The following is a 19337-nucleotide window of genomic DNA, read 5'->3' as shown; positions in this document are numbered from 1 at the left end:
TTACACTTACTAGATCGCAAGCAAAAAGATTCTATGAACAAATACATTTTTCCCTTTTTTATGAAAAGACCCATTTTTCATCTTTTCGATAAGTTATAAGATTTGTCCAAGGAGGAATAAGAGAGGGGAGATGCTACTACACGTATTTCTGTAGGATAAAAATGGTATCACTTCGTTGTTCGGGCGGAGCCAAAAGTGTACCAATTGGACAGGACCGGATTAGGTAAAACTCCAAATAATAAAAGCAAATAATGATTAAAATTTGCCTTGAGCTGAATGCAATATTATTGTGTAATCATTTATCGTGTGTATCGCAATGAAGAAATTACTTGGCATTACTCGACCAAACTTAAAATAGGCATAAAATACTAATTAATTAATTCAGTCATTATGGACCTGCATGCTGTTTATGTTACCTGTGAAATATTACGAGTTTCTTTGAGTCGATACCTTTCCCGCTCCTACAACTGCGTACAGCACACGACATCAAGATTTTTAATGTTTTTGTAATAGAAAATACTCAAATTATCGATGAAAAACATTAAATTTTGAGAAAAATGCAGAACCTGTTTTCGCAACAGCTGTAGCGCTTCCCCCTCATTCCTCCGTGGATTTATCCTAGCCGAGATACGAGAGGAGTCGAAAATTGCAACAATTTCAAATTCGCTCTGTATTTCAGGAACCAAGAGAGCTAGGACAAATATCGGTGTAGCATCTTTAGTTGTATAGAAAAGTAGCATAATGATGAGAAAACCGCATCTTTGTATCTCTACTTATAAACGAGAAACCCTGTAAAACACACGAAAATAGAACAACCTGTATATTACGTGTGTTTGTTGTATGATGAGTAAATAGTACAAACCATAAAAATTACAGTTACGATGGAGTAAATTTCCTTAAAAAAATGGTTAAACACTTTCTGTATGAAAAGGGGAATATTCTAGCGAATAATTTACTAAAACTGTTTTTCCTCGATAGTTTCCTGGGATTCTCCTTTACCTGAACTAAAAGGACCAATCTAGCTGGAAAATTAGAAAAAAGAAGTGGAAGTTTTCCAATTTATGTGGTAGTTGATTTTTATATAGAAAGAGCGCTAAAATCATTATTTTCAGAGAAAAAATTAAAATACTCCTTTTAATAGAGAAAAAGTAGAGAATCCCTTAGAATGTGGTGAGTGAAAATATGAATAATAATTAAACACATTAATATTATAAACAAATATTTAAAAAAAATAATTTAATTAAAATTTCTTTACATATAGTAAAGAAATTCTTTTGAAAATACTGCAAGCATAACAATTACTCTGAAATCATAAAATAATCCACTAGGACAAAATATAAAATATTCTTGACATTATGAATATAAAATTATATACTAGAATTAGAATATAATAATTATAAAACAATGAGTCGAAAATTTGTATATGAAAATTAATTATTTGAAAATCTGAATTGTTATAGAATTAATATCCTATATATAAACGTAAAATTATAAACTGGATTTAGAATAATATTATTTCAATTAATTCCAAATGAGGGTTGATAAAATTGAGAACAGTGGTGTTTCGTGTTCGAATACTTCTGGGGTGCACAATCTTAGAAAAAAAAATGTGGTTACACTATATGCACATATTTGAAGTGAAACTTCAACAGGTATTAAATTAATTTATAGATTTGATGGATATACATATATTTTTTATTTTATACTTCAAAAAAAATAGAGTTAATATAAAATCGCATACTATTCCAACTTTATAATTTTATAATGTTTTTTTTTCTATTTTTATTAAAAAACGATCATTTTATCACCCGGATAGGACGTCGGATAGCCCCGCTGTGGCCATTAAACCAAAATACTACTACTAGTTCAGTCATTGGGGATTTTTGCTTGGAAAAAAGTCCGAAAGTTTTGAAATTTTGCAGGTTTATAGGTTTTGGGGTCCCTAAGCAAAATCCATAAAATGCACATTTCCAGACTTGCCGCCGGAGCCGCCATCTTGCCAAGATGGCCCCCAAAATCGATATTTTGGAAATATCTCGAAAACTGCGTTTTTCGCAAAAATTTTAAGAGAGCAAAATTAAAGAGAAAAAAGAATTCCTATAAAAAAGGTTCTATAAAAATTTTCGCTAAAGTAACCGTTTAGGCACAAAATCCCTGGAAATTTTACAATTTTGTGTAAAGTATGATATATAGTCGATTTTCCGAAATCAAATGTCGATTAGGGTTCACTAAAACTAGTTTTAGTTTAGTTTCTTCAATTTTGTCATGAAACAGTGGCGTATCATTAATTCGCTCATTAATTTATGAATAATTAATTTTAATTATTGAAAATGTGTACTTGTTTCCACACCACCCAAGAGGTAAAGTACATGGTGCTTTTATTTTAACGTGGTCTCTCCGGAGGCCTACTCTACTAGGTAACTTAAAAACTTTAACTTATCTGCACAAGCCCGACAGACCTGGCTCATTGATGTCAAAGTCGATCGTGTCTGGTGTACTGGGCTCATCAGGGTGGTCTCTCAATTCGTCCAACTCTTCATCTTCAGCCGCCAGAGGGATATCTACAGGCAAGTCTAACTCCTCTTCAGCGGATTCGTCGAGTGACACTTCAGTGACGTTGTCACAGGATTTCTCATTGCAGTATTTACAAATCATTGAACATTTTAATCCTGTTTTTCTGCATCCGCAGGCTTTACCACAGTTGTTGGTTTTGCATTTACAGGATAAAAATGCCAATAGGGATTTTGGATCTTTCAACGTTGTGACTGGAGTAATGCCTGTTTTTGTTTTCTTCCAACCCCATTCTTCGGCATCTTTGGTACAACCTCTAAGTAAGTTGCTATTGCAGGTGAGAAATTTCTTCTTGCTCTCTATGGATGCAAAGACAAACGAGAACCTAAATCTGGATAAATATCGATACCAGTGTTTCGTCAAATCCGTAACCAAAAGTAAATTTAATTTAGCATCTTTACCACAGACTAGCGCAGCATCATGACAGCATTCATTGCGAACTTACGACCAGGTTTAGCATTGGTCTGGTTGTACCAAAGATGCCGAAGAATGGGGTTGGAAGAAAACAAAAACAGGCATTACTCCTGTCACAACGTTGAAAGATCCAGCTCCAAAATCCCTATTGGCATTTTTATCCTGTAAATGCAAAACCAACAGCTTGTGGTAAAAGCCTGCGGATGCAGAAAACAGGATTAAAATGTTCAATGATTTGTAAATACTGCAATGAGAAATCCTGTGACAACACTGAAGTGTCACTCTCGACGAATCCGATGAAGAGGAGTTAGACTTGCCTCTAGATATCCCTCTGGCGGCTGAAGATGAAGAGTTGGACGAGAATTGAGATGATGAGCCCAGTACAGCAGACGATCGACTTTGATATCAATGAGCCAGGTCCGTCGGGCTAGTGCAGGTAAGTTAAAGTTTTTAATTTACCTAGTGGAGTAGGCCTCCGAGGAGACTACGTAAAAAAACGCGCCATGTACTTTACATCTTGGGTGATGTGGAAACAAGTACACATTTTCAATAATTAAAATTAATTATTCATAAATTAATGAGCGAATTAATGATACGCCACTGTTTCATGACAAAATTGAAGAAACTAAACTAAAACTAGTATTAGTGAATCCTAATCAACATTTGATTTCGGAGAATCGACTATATATCATACTTTACGCAAAATTGTAAAATTTCCAGGGATTTTGTGCCTAAACGGTTGAGTTTAGCGAAAATACTAATAGAATCTTTTTTATAGAAAATTTTATTTTCTTTAATTTTGCTCTCTTTAAATTTTTGCAAAAAACGCATAGTTTTCGAGATATTTACAAAATACCGATTTTGGGCGCCATCTTGGCAAGTCTGGAAATGTGCATTTTGTGAGTTTTTGTGCTGGATACCCAAATTATCAATCCTACCAAGTTTCAAAACTTCCAGACTTTTTTCCAACAAGCTCCTTTTTTGATCCCCAATGACTGAACTATAACTGCTATTAATCAACAATTTGGTTTGTGTGGTCTGTGGTCTGTTTTTTTTTAAATGTTATATTCATTTTTTATGTTGGGGATTTATTTAAATTAATGTTAGTCGTTAGGCAATCAGTACATTCATAGAATATGTATATTTCTTTTGCATAACCAGAATTGTCACTTTAAATCGCTGTTTTTTTAGACAGATGTCACTTGTCTTGTCATTATTCAATTCATTATTCGAATTCTCAGAATGTTGTTAACAAAAGTTTCATCTTAAAATAAAATTTTAATTAATCACAATTGTTTATCTTCATCATCTACCGGATCAATAACACAGGAATTACAAACAATTTATTATTCATAGTTATTTACAGTAATTTTATTAAATTATACGAATATTCTTGTTGATCATTGGTTTAAAATAAATATGACAGTGTCCTCCAATAAAAATGCGAGTTACTAACTGTAATAATTCTAATTCTGAGGTGACAAATGGGTCGTTTCAAGGCCTTGAATTTTTACTCCCAACGCGCGTAAAAATGTTTCACTCAAAAATGTTGCGTGATCACGCCTAAAAAAGAATATACTTAAATTTTAGAATAGAAGTTTCTACTAAGTAAAAAGGTCTAATAAATAAGGTCTAAACAATGAGCACAACGCCTTAAGAACAAAGATACTATACATATATAAACTCTATATTAAGTTCAGCTCGCGACGCTGAAATTTATATTTTGCATTCCTTTTGTTTCGAAATGCTTATTCCGCAGAACCACACAATATCCTTTGCTCTGGAATTACAGCAGCTGAAGAAAACGAAATAGTCTTTCTTGGCTTTAAACGTCATAAACAAAATTCAACTTGGACAAATATTATAACGCAAATATATAGAGATCGTTTATAAAAACAAATTGAGGATATTTAGTGTTTAACATAACAAAAAATAACGCAACATAGTAAAGAATAATATTTCTGAAAGATTAGACCATAGGTATTTGAAACATATGCAATCAACATGTAAACAAACCGTTTGTTTATATACTGTTTGACTTGACCACAGACTTAATAATTAATTTAACTTATAGTGAATCGAATACGCGATTCAATTTCTCATAATGAATTGACTCTTTCGTTATTCTTCTCGACGATTCATTCATTTCAACGAACGTACAGACTCATTTTCCGTATCACATTATAAATATAAAAAAGAAAACAAATTTCTTGCAGTATAGGTATATAATAAAATTATATAAGGATTCTTGCCACTTAACTGCTTATATAAGGTCTGTTCCCAGAAGAATCCCTGACTAGTCAGCGCTTTTCTTATTGGTTGAAATGCGTAGAAACCTGACTAACAATCAGGTTTCTACGCATTTTAACCAATGAGAAACGTGCTGACTAGTCAGGAATTCTTCTGGGAACAGACCTATAGTTGCTTGCACACAGGCCGCTATCTCCCGTTCGGGACTTAATAGGTCTATTCGTTTTCCTGTTATTATCGATTCTGAATCGCCCTAGAACTCTCCAGCGCATGCGCAAATGAAATAATGTCTTCATACTTCCTTCTGCGCATACGCATCACAATTCTAGGACGGTTCACAATCGGTAATAACAGGAAAACGAAAAAAGCTAATATCTAAACGACACTTTTCGACAAGTCGGAATTAACTATCTCTGCGCTGTGGTTGTCATTTTGTGGATCTGTCCAAGTTCACCTGATGATGGAGTAGGGCTCCGAAACCGGTAGTGAGAGCAGGTTGATCCACATTATGACGAACACAGCGTAGAATTAAATTTCTATATAAGCAGTTAAGTGGTAAGAATCCTTATATAATTTTATTATATTATAAATATATAGATATTTTTATAGATACTAGTTGAAGCCTGGCGCATGCGTCACGACATCAGGAAAAAAAATACTTTTTACTTTTTTTAATGAAAAACAAAAAATCCGGACAGTTTTTAGAACAGCGAATAAGCTATCTTTTAGTAAAAAAAGCAACTTTCTAGAGCAAGTGTTACTTCAGTAGAGAAGATAAACATTAGCATTTTATATAATATGTAGATAATTTTTAACAACTTTCACATCGCTTGCATTTTATACCCATGATGTTTGTTTAGGGCTTTTGTATAAGTCTATTGATGCGCATATTTCATTAATACGCTTTTTTCATAATTATGAAGACGGCGTTACATTATAGTTAACTTTTCTACTAATATGAAGAATAATATGGTGGTCCGAACTGTATTCCGGGAACTTCGGCAGCATATTCTGCAGATAAAAATAAGTAAAAACGTTCGTATAAATGTATGCCCTAAAATGCTTAGTTTCGGAGATACAGAGTGTAGAAGTTTTATTTTTATTTCGATTTTTTTCCAAATAATTTCTGAAGTAACATCAATATTTACAAAAAAAAAACAATTATTTGGGACAGTAAATTAGTTGGGTGCAGTTAAGCATAAGGTTCTCTACTAAGAATACCTGCATTGGAGCGTTTTTGAGTGGTTGCCATATTGTTGAAATTTCCATACTTGGATTGCTAAAGATTTTATTATTGTTAGAAATGAATACTGCCTCTATAAATTTGCGCTTTTTCCAATGAGGTCCTTTGTGGACAACTCGAGCTTCCGACCATTTTATGTCGTGGTGCTTGGATCACACATGATCTGCAATGCCCGACTTTATTGTTTTACCTCTTTGCGTATGTTTTTTATGTAAGTCGTACATGTAGAGGACGTTTTGTCTCTCCAATATACGATTCACCGCACTCGCAAGGTACCTAGTAGATGCACTCTTTTTCTTGGTTTTATGATTCCGGTTTTGTTTTTGTTAAGACACTTCCTTAGAGCAGGCCCAAACAAGGGCGTATGCAAAAATTTACTCTAGGGGGGGGGCCCAGATCAAAAGTATAATAGAATTTGCTTTTTAGGACGCCATTTTTAACCCAAAAGCCTAATATTTAGCCCAATTTTTACAGTTTATAGGGGTGTTTGAGCCCCATGACCCCCCTCTGTATCCGCCACTGATTCCAGACTTCCCAGAAAATAGTTTTAATTTTATAATACTTACCTATTCGCTTCATCTTCCTTTCGCATATCGAATCGTCAAGAGAGAGATAGGGAGCATCCTCCTCAGGCTGGCGCACCAATGAGTCAGGCTTGCAGTTGGATATAATATTGCCTAGGGATTTTCAAGAGTAACCATTCTGAAGCAAATCGGTTTTAATATTACTATAGTTCAGAATTCGGAGATTGAAGAACACGACTGGAGTTCTCCCCAAGTGGTTGTAAAAGTGGCTTTGTATACATTTTACAGGAATATCAGTTGAACCCCAATTCATAATGTGAATATTGATATTCACTTGAAAAAAAGTCCAAAAATCAATTCGCACAAGAATTACATTATTTTTGGCGCAATATCCAGATAATATCTTCATTAATAAAACCCCATTTAATTAAAAAAATTCTTCTGCAACTTCCGTTCGTAATTAAATTTATTAACAAAGCAATTCGGCTTCGTACGTAATTTGGAAAACCTCTTATTTTTAACTAACCCCTTTTTGGCAATAGGTACGACGAAATTAAGGTGGTCGTCATCATTTTAATTAAAAAGACACAAAGAAGCGGTAAAGTAATAAAAAAGGGTCAGAATGATTCCTCGCCCTTAATATATTAATTAGTCTTTAACAGTTTTTTGGCTGAAAATAATTATGAAACATTATAAGAATATTTTTTTGAATAAGATAAATTATTATACTGAAATTTAAAATTTCTCAAGGGGAGACTAACACTATAAAGTCTTGAAAATAATATTTTCTCTAGTTATCTTTAAAATAGGCAGTTTTAGCGTTACTTGATATACAGGGTAGTCCGAATTGTATTCGGAAAAATTTATTAAGTATATTTTGCAGTTAAAAATAAGTAAAAAAGTTCGTATAAATTTATGTGGAGGCTAAGAATCAGTTTGAGTATTTTCCAAGAGTATGGTTTAGGTATGTGGATGATATTTTTGCTGTTTTTGACACACATTCAGACACCATAGATAATTTTATTTCTAAGTTAAATAATCGTTTTCCTTCCATTAAATTTACGCATGAAATTGAGAACAACGACAGATTACCATATCTAGATGTATTAGTTATTAGAAATACTGTCCAGTGGGCACCGAGTGGGCGTAGCAAAATCTAGCCAACTGAGTCAAAGTGGAGGCTAAGAATCAGTTTTGAGTATTTTCCAAGAGTATGGTTTAGGTATGTGGATGATATTTTTGCTGTTTTTGACACACATTCAGACACCATAGATAATTTTATTTCTAAGTTAATAATCGTTTTCCTTCCATTAAATTTACGCATGAAATTGAGAACAACGACAGATTACCATTTCTAGATGTATGAGTTATTAGAAATATTAATAATTGCCTGGAATTTAATATCTATAGGAAAAATACGACCACACGCAGATATATTCCTAATGAATCACATCATAGTGTTGAACATAAAATGGCTAGTTTAAATTTCCTAGTTCATAGATAACTTAGTTTCCCACTTTCCAAAGAAAGATATGAAATAGAAAGAGATTACATTAGGAATGTAGCTGAGTGTAATGGATATTCTCCTTCACTAGTTGATAAATTAATTAGAAAACGTAGGTATAGGTTAATGATTTCTGAAAATTCGACTTTTCAAGTGGAGAAAGACACGTCTAAATATTTTTCGATGCCGTTTGATAGAGAGTTATCCCGTGGTCTAAAAGGAATTTTGAAGAATGTAAATTATAAACTTGTGTATAGTGCTAATAATAAATTACAACAATTATTAGGTAATCCAAAGGATAAAACACCTCCACTGGAAAAGTCGGGTATTTATGAAATTTCTTGTAAAGATTGTAATCAGAAATATGTTGGGCAAACTAGAAGATCAATATTAACTAGATTTAAAGAACATTTAGCTCAGATAAGATATGGTAGACCGGATAAATCTTGCGTTGCCGAACATATTGTTGTATTGATTTAGTGTTTTTATTTTGCTGTTTAACACCAAAGGTTCCAACTCTCAACTGTAATAGATAAAGGGTGTAGAAGTTTCATTTTAATTTCAATTTTTTCCAAATAATTTCTTAGCTAACGCCGAAAATAAGTGTCTGGGATTGTCTAATTATTTGGAAAAAATGGTGTCTAAATTATTTGGAAAAAATCGAATTAAAAAAGAAACTTCTATAAATCGTATCTCTGAAACGAGGCATTTTAGGACATACATTTTATATGAACATTTTTACTAACTTTTATGTGCAGAATATGATGTCGAATACAATTCGGACCACCCTGTATAAGTTAAGGGGTTTTAAAAGCAATACATATTTTTATAATAATGAACAATAAAAGTAATACTGTACCTAACTTTAAATATAGTTTTACGCAATTGAACTCTATTCCGGAAACTTCGGCAGCATATTCTGCAGATAAAAATAAGTAAAGAGTTCGTATAAATGTATCTCCTAAAATGCTTAGTTTCGGAGATACAGGGTGTTGAAGTTTAATTTTTATTTCGATTTTTTTAAATAATTTCTGAAGTAGTCTCAATATTTGGATGAAAATTGGTATATAGGAGTTTTTTGACATGAGAAATTTGATTTTGATGTCAATATGATTCCTATTTGTAAGGGGCGCCACCTACATGTATTTTAACTGGTTTGAAGAGTAATAACTTTTTGTCCGTTTAGAACTACTGAGTGTGCCTTTTTACGTAAAAAATATCCCTTGGTAAAAATCGCTACGAGGAACTGTTCTCCAGATATTTAGAATTGAAATAGTCAATACATGTCATTATTGACAAAAAATAAACACGTTAAGTAGATAGTTATTTGACTAAAATAATCAATTTGGAAATTTTTATTTTATTTAAATTAATCATAAATTTTTCTGCATGATAAAAACGTTTCAGTGGAACTTTTGGCAAAAACATTTGAAATTTACGATTTCAGTAATTATTTAGTTGGCATGTTTAATTTATGTCAATGCATAACAGGTATTGATAATTTCGATTTCAAATATCCCGAGAACCATTACTCATAGAGATTTTTACGAAGAGACCTTTTTTAGGTAAAAAACGTCGTAGATGTATATTTTTTTACTCCGTAGTTTTATACAGGTACGAACCAAAAGTTATTACTCTTCAAAGCGGTAAAATAAATGTAGGGGGCGCCCTCTACAAGTAGGAGTCATATTGATATCAAAATCAAATTTCTCATATCAAACGACTCCCACACACTAATTTTCGTCCAAATATTGACGTTACTTTATAAATTATTTGGAAAAAATCGAAATAAACCTGAAATTTCTACACCCTGTATCTTCGAAATTAAGTATTTTAGAACATACATTTATACAAACTTTTTTACTTATTTTTATCTGCAGAATATGCTGCCGAAGTTTCCGGAATACAGTTTGGACCACCCTGTATAATATACTGTTTTTGGTTGAAATACGGAAATAGCCCCATATATTGAGTTTTTTTTTTCAAAATTTAGACTGCGCAGTAGATAAGCTTGTTTGATTTGATTTGGTTTGATATACTGTATGATCGAAAAAAAAACGGTGTCATCGATGGCTATGAAATGAAGATCGCTGTCATTTTATATGTAAAATTATATGGGTAATGTTATCGATGTTCATTTCCAAGCCAAATGGGCGCCGTTTTTTTCAATCATGCGACAAGACCATCGTCTTGTATAAAGATTTGTCTTGCTTACCAAATAATAGTATTATTTTCTCTAGTTATCTTCATGAAATTTTAAATAATTTTTTTTTTCTTAGAGTTATTTATTTTCACAGTTTTAGAATAGATATACAGGGTGTCTCAGATTTTAATCGGGAAAACTTAATAGACGATAGAACTTGCAAAAATAAAACAAAAAGTTCATATCAACTTGTAAGATTTGAAGCTTCCTTTTCGAGATACAGGGTGTTAAAGTTACTTAAAAAAGAAAAAAAAAATAAGATATTTGAAAAATTATTTAGTCGATTTTGATATAACTTGACCCGTTTATAATACTTACTATGGGACTTAATTTGATGTAATTAGATTTAAGTTTAATGGCCAGGGGCGGCGTTGGGGCATCACTATTAATTAAGATTTAGTAATTAAAAATATTATTTTTTTGTCTCCTGACTTTTTTGTCTATGTTGCTTACTTCTTGCGGAAAAAAATAAAATCTAATTGGTAATTAATATTATAATTGGTATTCTAATGGTACCCTGCATCTCGAAAAGAAAGCTTTAAATCTTACAAGTTGATATGAACTTTTTGTTTTATTTTTGCAAGTTCTATCGTCTATTAAATTTTCCCGATTAAAATCTGAGACAGCCTGTATATATATATATAGGTACTGTTAATTCTTGATACCGGACGAGTAATATAACTTCCCAAACTATACACATTTAACCTTTTGTATCGTTTTGGTCAGGCTAAAGTTTCGAAATGATTATGGCCAACTTCCGAAATCTTAACTATCTGTTCCGTTTGGCGTGATATCGTTGAGAAGATTTCGCTTAATACGGGCTTCGAGATCTTGTACTAATAATTAAACAACACGTCGGGCCCAAATTTCGCTCGACTTAATCCTGAAATTTAGGCACATAAAGGCGGCCAGACTTGGATTAAGTTACACTAGCGAAACAATAATGTATCATACGTATTGTTTGGCCATGTTGAAGGAGCTAGTTAACGGTAACATTGTTCTTTAGCGTCTCTAAAGTTATTAAAGATTTACACTTTTTATACCAATACTAGCGCGTACCAGCGACTTCGTTCACGTCGATCTTCGTTAATCATTTGTAATGGTGATGATAAAGCAAAGCAAGAATTTCCATTAACATACAAACTGGATAAAAATTTTCTCACATTTATGTCAGTATGAGAAAAAACAATATGGCGATATTATTATATAACTTGGTAATATTTGAGGGGTAGTTAAAATTTCAAAATATGTAAAAAACCAAATATATTATGCTTGTCCAAGCGTTTTCCCGAAAGACTAACCGTTTTTTAAATAACAAATATTGTAATATTTGAGGGGCGTTTTCACCCTCTTGGAATTTGAGATTCGAGAAACCCCTCCTTATCGAACCTCTACACCCCACAGTCAATCCGTTTGCCAAAAATCAGCTTTAAACGTCATGCAGTTTAATCGTGATTACTCAATGAAATATTTCATTTTTATCATATTTTATGAAACACCCTGTAAAAATTTATAAAAAATCTTAAAATATGTAAAACAACAAAATAAAATATACGTGTTTGAGTTTGTCCAAAAAACTGGTTTTGAAATAATAAATATTTTAATATTTGAGGGATAGTTTCACCCCCTTAGAATTCGAGTTTCGAAAAACCCCTTCTTATCGAACCTCTACACCCTAAAGTCAATCGGTTTTCCAAAAATCAGCTTTTTACGTCAAGCGCTTTAAGCAGGATAGTGATTAATCAATGACTAGATTTTTCGAAACACCCTGTATACATTTTTAAAAAAAATTAAAATATGTAAAAAAACAAAATAAAATATACGTGTTTAAGCTTTTTTTCGGAAACTTGACCGTTTTTTAAATAAAAAATATTGTAATATTTGAGGGGACACCCTCTTGGAACTGGAATTTCGAAAAATCCCTTCTTATCGAACCTCTACACCCTAGAATCAACCTGTATGCCAAAATTGAGCTTCATACGTTGAGTGGTTTGAGCAGGATCGTGATTAATCAGTATCAGTCACTATATATTAGTATAGATTTCGTGGATATAGATACAGGATGTTTCAAAAAACATGTGCCATCTCTCGTGGAGAGATTCCTCACATAAAAATAAGATTTATTTTTCATATTGACGTAGGTCTGAATCTGCTTTGTTTCGTAGCTACAGGGGGTTAAAGTTTTAATAACACATCAGCCACACAAAAAAAAAATTGGGGTATGGTTTTTACCAGACCATCTACCTATATCCTATAGTATTTTTCGACGCTGAGCACGAATCCGCTATCAGAATTACGCTATCCCATCTCAGTTTTTTTCTAACCTCAAAAATTTGGTAAAAATCGGATTGACAAAATTCAAGATGGCGGATCCTATATGCCTAAGTGCTACATATTATAATCACACTTAATATAATTTAAAATAAAATTAATAAATTATATATTTTATCTAATTTATTATTAAATATTATTACTATGAAGTAGTCCAATCTAGAACAATTTTAAATAAAAAAAAATGGTATTTAAGATAATTACATAAAACCTAATTTTAAAAAGTTTTAACATCCTATGTGACTCTAAAACTATGCATTTCCATACCCATGTTTATAAGAACTTTTTTTCATATTTTTTGTTGAGGAGTCAATGAGTACTTATTTAAAACTTTCGCAAGTTAATAATATTACATTTTTTTAAAGGTTGCTGTTATTCCTTGATCAAGGCAAATTAACAAAATTGCGTTTATCTCATCAATGAAGCCGAAACCCACAAAATATCAAGATACAACTATTAATCAGCATTAAACTGCTAACACTACATTCATTTCTAGATGTTTTTAATAATGTTGATGAGGATGTAATCCAAAAAATTTTGGTATGCAAATAAAAAAATGCCCTTTGTATAATATTCGTATATTGTTTTAATTTGTTTAAAACTCATAGGAATCAGATAGGAATTTGAGAGTATTTTATTTATTTTAAATCGCAAATAATCTGGATGATGTATTGATAAATACCTTCAAATGTATATTGCAAATGTTGTCAAAATCTTTTATTATTTAGCATAAAACAATATTAAAACGTAATAAAATATTTAATTTATTATGGATTTACAATATACTCCCAACGAAACAAATATTTTAGCTGAAATTATTAGTAATAAATAAAAAACTTTGTAACGTTTTATTTGTGAAATGTTATTTTCAATACGATATATATATTTCATATAAATTAGGAATAAGTTTTGCTTACATTATTGACATTAATTATTTATAAATATAATAATAATTATTATAATATTTACTTATTATGAACATATAAACAATTGTTATTTTCAAGACTTTTTTATTCCAGTACATTTTTCGTACACCCAACTATTACATTTCATGCACTGTTTGTTTTCTGATTGTTTATTAAGTTATTTGTGCTATCGACATTTTATTTTGCCTTGCAGTTTCCTCGTAGTTTTTTTCTGAATCTCCTTTTTTGAAGGTTTCGATAATTATTTAAGTTCTGGAAAGATATAATGAGAGGCATGAAATTTATCTATTATCCATATTTATATTATCAATTAAGAAGTTTTCCTCTAGTAGGGTTAAAATGGTTTGTGGTCCCATTTTCAATCGCGATAGGGTCTGTACCAAGTCTGTGCAATAACCTTACCTCACAAAGCTTTTTCAGTATTAACAGCTTCAATTGTTTTAAGCTTGTTATCTGCGGAATATTTAAGTTTTCTTACCATATTATTATAGTAGAAGTTTCCTTATACTATGATATTATCTGATACAGAAATCATCACCCCGGTAAGAAATGTCCCGGTATTCGTCATCTCTAATTAACATATATTTTCTTTAAAATCCCGAAACAAAATTGTATGTCGGAAACTGGTAAGCATATTCTTACCGCTTAAAATATCACCACTAAATATAAAGTCTAGACATGTAGAATCTAGAATGAGTGAGAAGGGGAGGAGTTAATCACTGCGACCTTAAAGATCTATTGTGCCCTCCTTCCTTGAGTCATCACACAGTCTATAACCCATCATACCTCTGTTGTAGAGGGGACAGGGTATTTCCCATCCTCCTCTGACACTCTGACAACAGATGTTCTTCCTCCGAGGGTACACACCCTTCCACGGTTGGAGTTTGGCCCTCCGTGCCCTTCACAGTCGAGGAGCTTGCCTCCGGCTGAGGTACCCGTGGGGTGTAGGCTGGAGGATCTGTCTCCATTTTCTCCACCTATTTAACTTGGTCTCTCCTTAGACCTGATACCTGTGTTGTCCCGTATCTATAATAGATGTATATGTCCCTCTTTCTCTATTGCCTCCTTGGATTGAGGTCAATTCCAAGGAGGCAATAGAGAAAGTCTAGACATACTAACAAAACTAATTAATCTATACAACAATTATAATTTTTACTTCCATACACCAGTAACCATCATATGTGCCGATTATTAGGACACCACCACTTTTATTAGACCTAGTATCGGCACAAGAAAATAAAGTAAAAATATTCTTTAAATCTTGTATAAACGCCTCAGCCTAAAGGAAGTTTATTATTATACAGGTTATTTAATATAAAGCATGCATAATTAAACTTAATTTTGTACACTTCTAATCTATCTTAAAAGTTTGGATGTCTTAACATACACGTTAAAGAATTTGCACAGAACCAACATCGTCCCAGTCACGTACCAAAAAGTAATGCAGAAATGAATTATGACAACTATTATAAAATGCACATGTTGGGAAATTGACCAAATAATATCAAATCTGTGAAATACATTTTCATTATTATTTGACAAAAACTGTGATGTGACAAAGACAGTGACGAACACTAGTTGCAGTACACCTTAATACTTACCTTAAAAAGTAACAAAGAAGATCTAAGTCATAAAACCTAGACATTTTATTTTCTTCCTATTTGACCTATTATATACCAACTTATGCAACAGAAATATGCCGTACTAAAGAAGCAAAATGTGCCTTTTAGTGAGCAGTAAATATATTTTCTGCGTGCATTCACAAGACTCGAATAGTTTAGTTCCCATTTTATCAGGTCTATTGCTTCGCAACTGGTCTGGAAATTCGAATTTTAAAATAAATAGCACGTTTTCCAGCAAAATATATTCAATCGGATTTTCACAGATATTGCGATATCTGTGAAATTATTTGTAAATATTGCTATTCAGTTTACACAGATCTTACACAGGGATTCAGAATAAATCGCAAACTATTAAAAATAGATATTTGTAATCTACAGTATGTCCCCGGATTGTCTTTACAAGAATAAAAAAACATTTTTATTGTTGAAATTTTGAGAAAAATAACTAACATAAAAAACATTTCTTGTTCTAAAATGGTTAATCCCGTTTATACTATTCCAAATTTCCATACCGTTTTACAGAAAATTAAGTTAAGACCTAACAATTAACAGGCGTTTCTATGGTAATATAATTTTGATTTGATTTAATTTACATTTTTCCATAACAACTGTTAAAATTACCTTATATCTATAAAAAAATAGTAGATAAAATAGTACTTTAACCGCAAGGGTAGATTAAATGCAAAAAAACAGTGCAAAGAAATTTCACGACATCTTCTGGGTTTAAAATTTTTGACTTTTTCGGTTTGTAACCGCTACATGACTGCTTCAAGAAAGCTATGAGCTTCATATATCTACAAAGTTTAGATGTTACTATACTACCACGGAAATTTAAACAGTATAGCTTATCCTTAACCTTAAAATATCAATGTTTTTATTGACCAGTATTGTACAGGGTGGACCATTTTGGTTGTTTCTATAGGGTATCTAGGAAACCGTGAGAAATATTCAAATTTTGATACTGCAGTCTCGGATTCTTTTTTTGAAAAAATTACAATGGCGCAAACGGATCGTGGCTATCTTGATCGGTTTCGAAGCTACAGGGGGATTTTCAAATTATGTACTTTTTGAAGATGTTCGATAGTTTGTGTATTTCAGCAACCAAGGAAAAATGGATTATACATTCTAAAGGCACTTTTCTGTGTAGAATGCAGCGGCGTAGTCAGACTTTTTTCGAAAAAAATATTTTTTGAGATATTAACTATACTTATGTTTTTTAAATAGAAAATATATAACACTATATTTATTTTCACTATTAACCTCAACATTTCAAATTTTTCTTAAAATATCCACTTAGTAGATAGTATAAAGTGCGTCTGCTGGATCTGTGTCTATGAAAGGAATGCGGACAAAAACATTTAAATAAACAGCAATATATTTTATACGTCGACTTGACGAGTACGTCACCGCAAATCGCTCCGCCCACTCATTTTATTGGCTACTTGCAAATTTGTCGAATTTTTATTGATGGGACGCGTCCTCTAATTTTTACGAAAAACATCGAGAGAATATCGTTTCCCCGCACACGGATACCCCGTAGCTACAGAACGGACAGACGTACTGTAGTAGGCCGCGCCGAGTAACAAAGTAAATGGTTGTCATAGTGATCGGGACATACCTTTGATGGATGCGTGACATTTCATCTCAACAGATTGAAGTGTGTGTATTTTAAATAATAAAAAAATGAGTAAATTTGAAAATTTTGAGAAATATACTATGTTAGAATGTTATATTGAGTTTAACAAACATAAGCAAATGGCAGCTGTTATATAATTTGAGCGGTATGCAGAGCGCGAGCAACCAAACCATTTTTAAAAGGTTAGAAAATAGTTTAATCAATTTTGGATCTTTTGAAAAACCGCGTCTGAAAAATTATGAGAAAGAAGATGAATGAAATCAAATATTAATGTTTATTAATGTCCTCGGAGCCGTAACACTAGATCCAGCAACATCAAGTCGAGCTATTGAAATGCTGTTAGCGGCGGCGTGCGGAGACGGTACCAATTTTTCGGACGCGGTTTTTGAAAAGATCCAAAATTGATTAAACTATCTTCTAACCTTTTAAAAATGGCTGGGTTTGGTTGCTCGCGCTCTGGATACCGCTCAAAATATAAATCAGCTGCCATTTGCTTATGTTTGTTAGACTCAATATAACATTCTATCATATAATATTTCTCAAAATTTTCAAATTTACTCATTTTATTATTATTTAAAATACACACACTTCAATCTGTTGAGATGAAATGTCACGCATCCATCAAAGGTATGTCCCGATCACCATGACAACCATTTACTTTGTTACTCGGCGCGGCCTACTATCTACTAAGTGGATATTTTAAGAAAAATTTAAAATGTTGAGGTTAATAGTGAAAATAAATATAGAGTGTTATATATTTTCGAGAAGCCCATGCCAAGCTGAATAAAAAAATTAAAAAATATACAAGGGATTCTATTTAAAAAAACTTAAGTATAGTTAATATCCAAAAAAATATTTTTTTTCGAAAAAAGTCTGACTACGCCACTGCATTCTACACAGGAATGTGCCTTTATAATGTATAATTCATTTTTCCGTGGTTGGAGCTGAAATAAACAAACTATCGAACATCTTTAAAAAGTAAAAAATTTGAGAATCCCCCTGTAGCTTCGAAACCGATCAAGATAGCCACGATCCGTTTGCGCCATTGTAATTTTTTCAAAAAAGAACCCGAGACTGCAGTATCAAAATTTGAATATTTCTCACGGTTTCCTAGATACCCTATAGAAATAACCAAAATGGTCCACCCTGTACTTTTTAGCATTGAATAATACGACCATAAACTGGAAAGCTGCATTTTCTTTGATTTTTCAGAAAAATATGCTAAAAGTATGTTTTCACTTGATCTTTCTTCTCGCACGTTTTTTAATTGCTTCCATTTTTGAAAATTTTTGTATTCCTTTTCATAGGTTATTCGGGATTTAAATGGAATTAGTTCGGATATGGCGTATGTCGCCTCAGCCTGAATATCTGTTGGTAATTTACTTATTTCGTTTTGAGCCATTTCTGGCTCCAATTCAATCGGCAATCGACACGAAAGAGAATTAAAAAATATTGACTCAAAACTGACAACTAAAGAGACAGCTTTATTTATTAGTCAAATTACATAGAAACCAACGCCAACCCAGCACAATATTTTTTCCACTCGTAATAAATTCCTTGAAATAATAATTTCTGAATATTTTTTAAAACGTAACTCGCTATGGAAAAAAATATTGTTTTGTTGATACACGACGATAAAATTGCATTATCGTCTCCCGAAATTAATTCACTCGCGATTTCATTACTCGTGAGTTAATCTTTTCGGTCGACGATAAAATACTATTTTATCGTCTTGTATAAAAAATAACTATAAAAAGTTCATAACGTAGTTTGAAATACACTCTAATCAATTTAACATAACTTACCATCTAATGGAAGTAAGTATAACTGTCACACTCTAACGCTACTTACTTTAGCAAAGTTTATTCTGCTAATCCGTGGCAAATTCCACATTTTAGACTAATGCTTTTGACAATGCATTAAGGGTTTAACCGACGAATTTTCGGTACTATAAATTAACAATAAGCGAAAATTGGATATTGGCTCTTTCGTGTACGCTGGTGGCTTCGGTTTTCGCTAATGCAGAACTGTTCTATTTCTCTCTTATTCTCATAAACCGGTCAGGCTCTGGGGTTTAGTGGATGTTTTATGCCTGTGAGCTGAATGCGGCTTT

This window comes from Sitophilus oryzae, unplaced genomic scaffold (assembly GCF_002938485.1).
Source record: "Sitophilus oryzae breed Bouriz unplaced genomic scaffold, Soryzae_2.0 scaffold_1720_pilon_pilon, whole genome shotgun sequence".
In the NCBI taxonomy this organism is placed as follows: domain Eukaryota; kingdom Metazoa; phylum Arthropoda; class Insecta; order Coleoptera; family Curculionidae; genus Sitophilus; species Sitophilus oryzae.
This window is presented reverse-complemented; position numbering follows the sequence as displayed.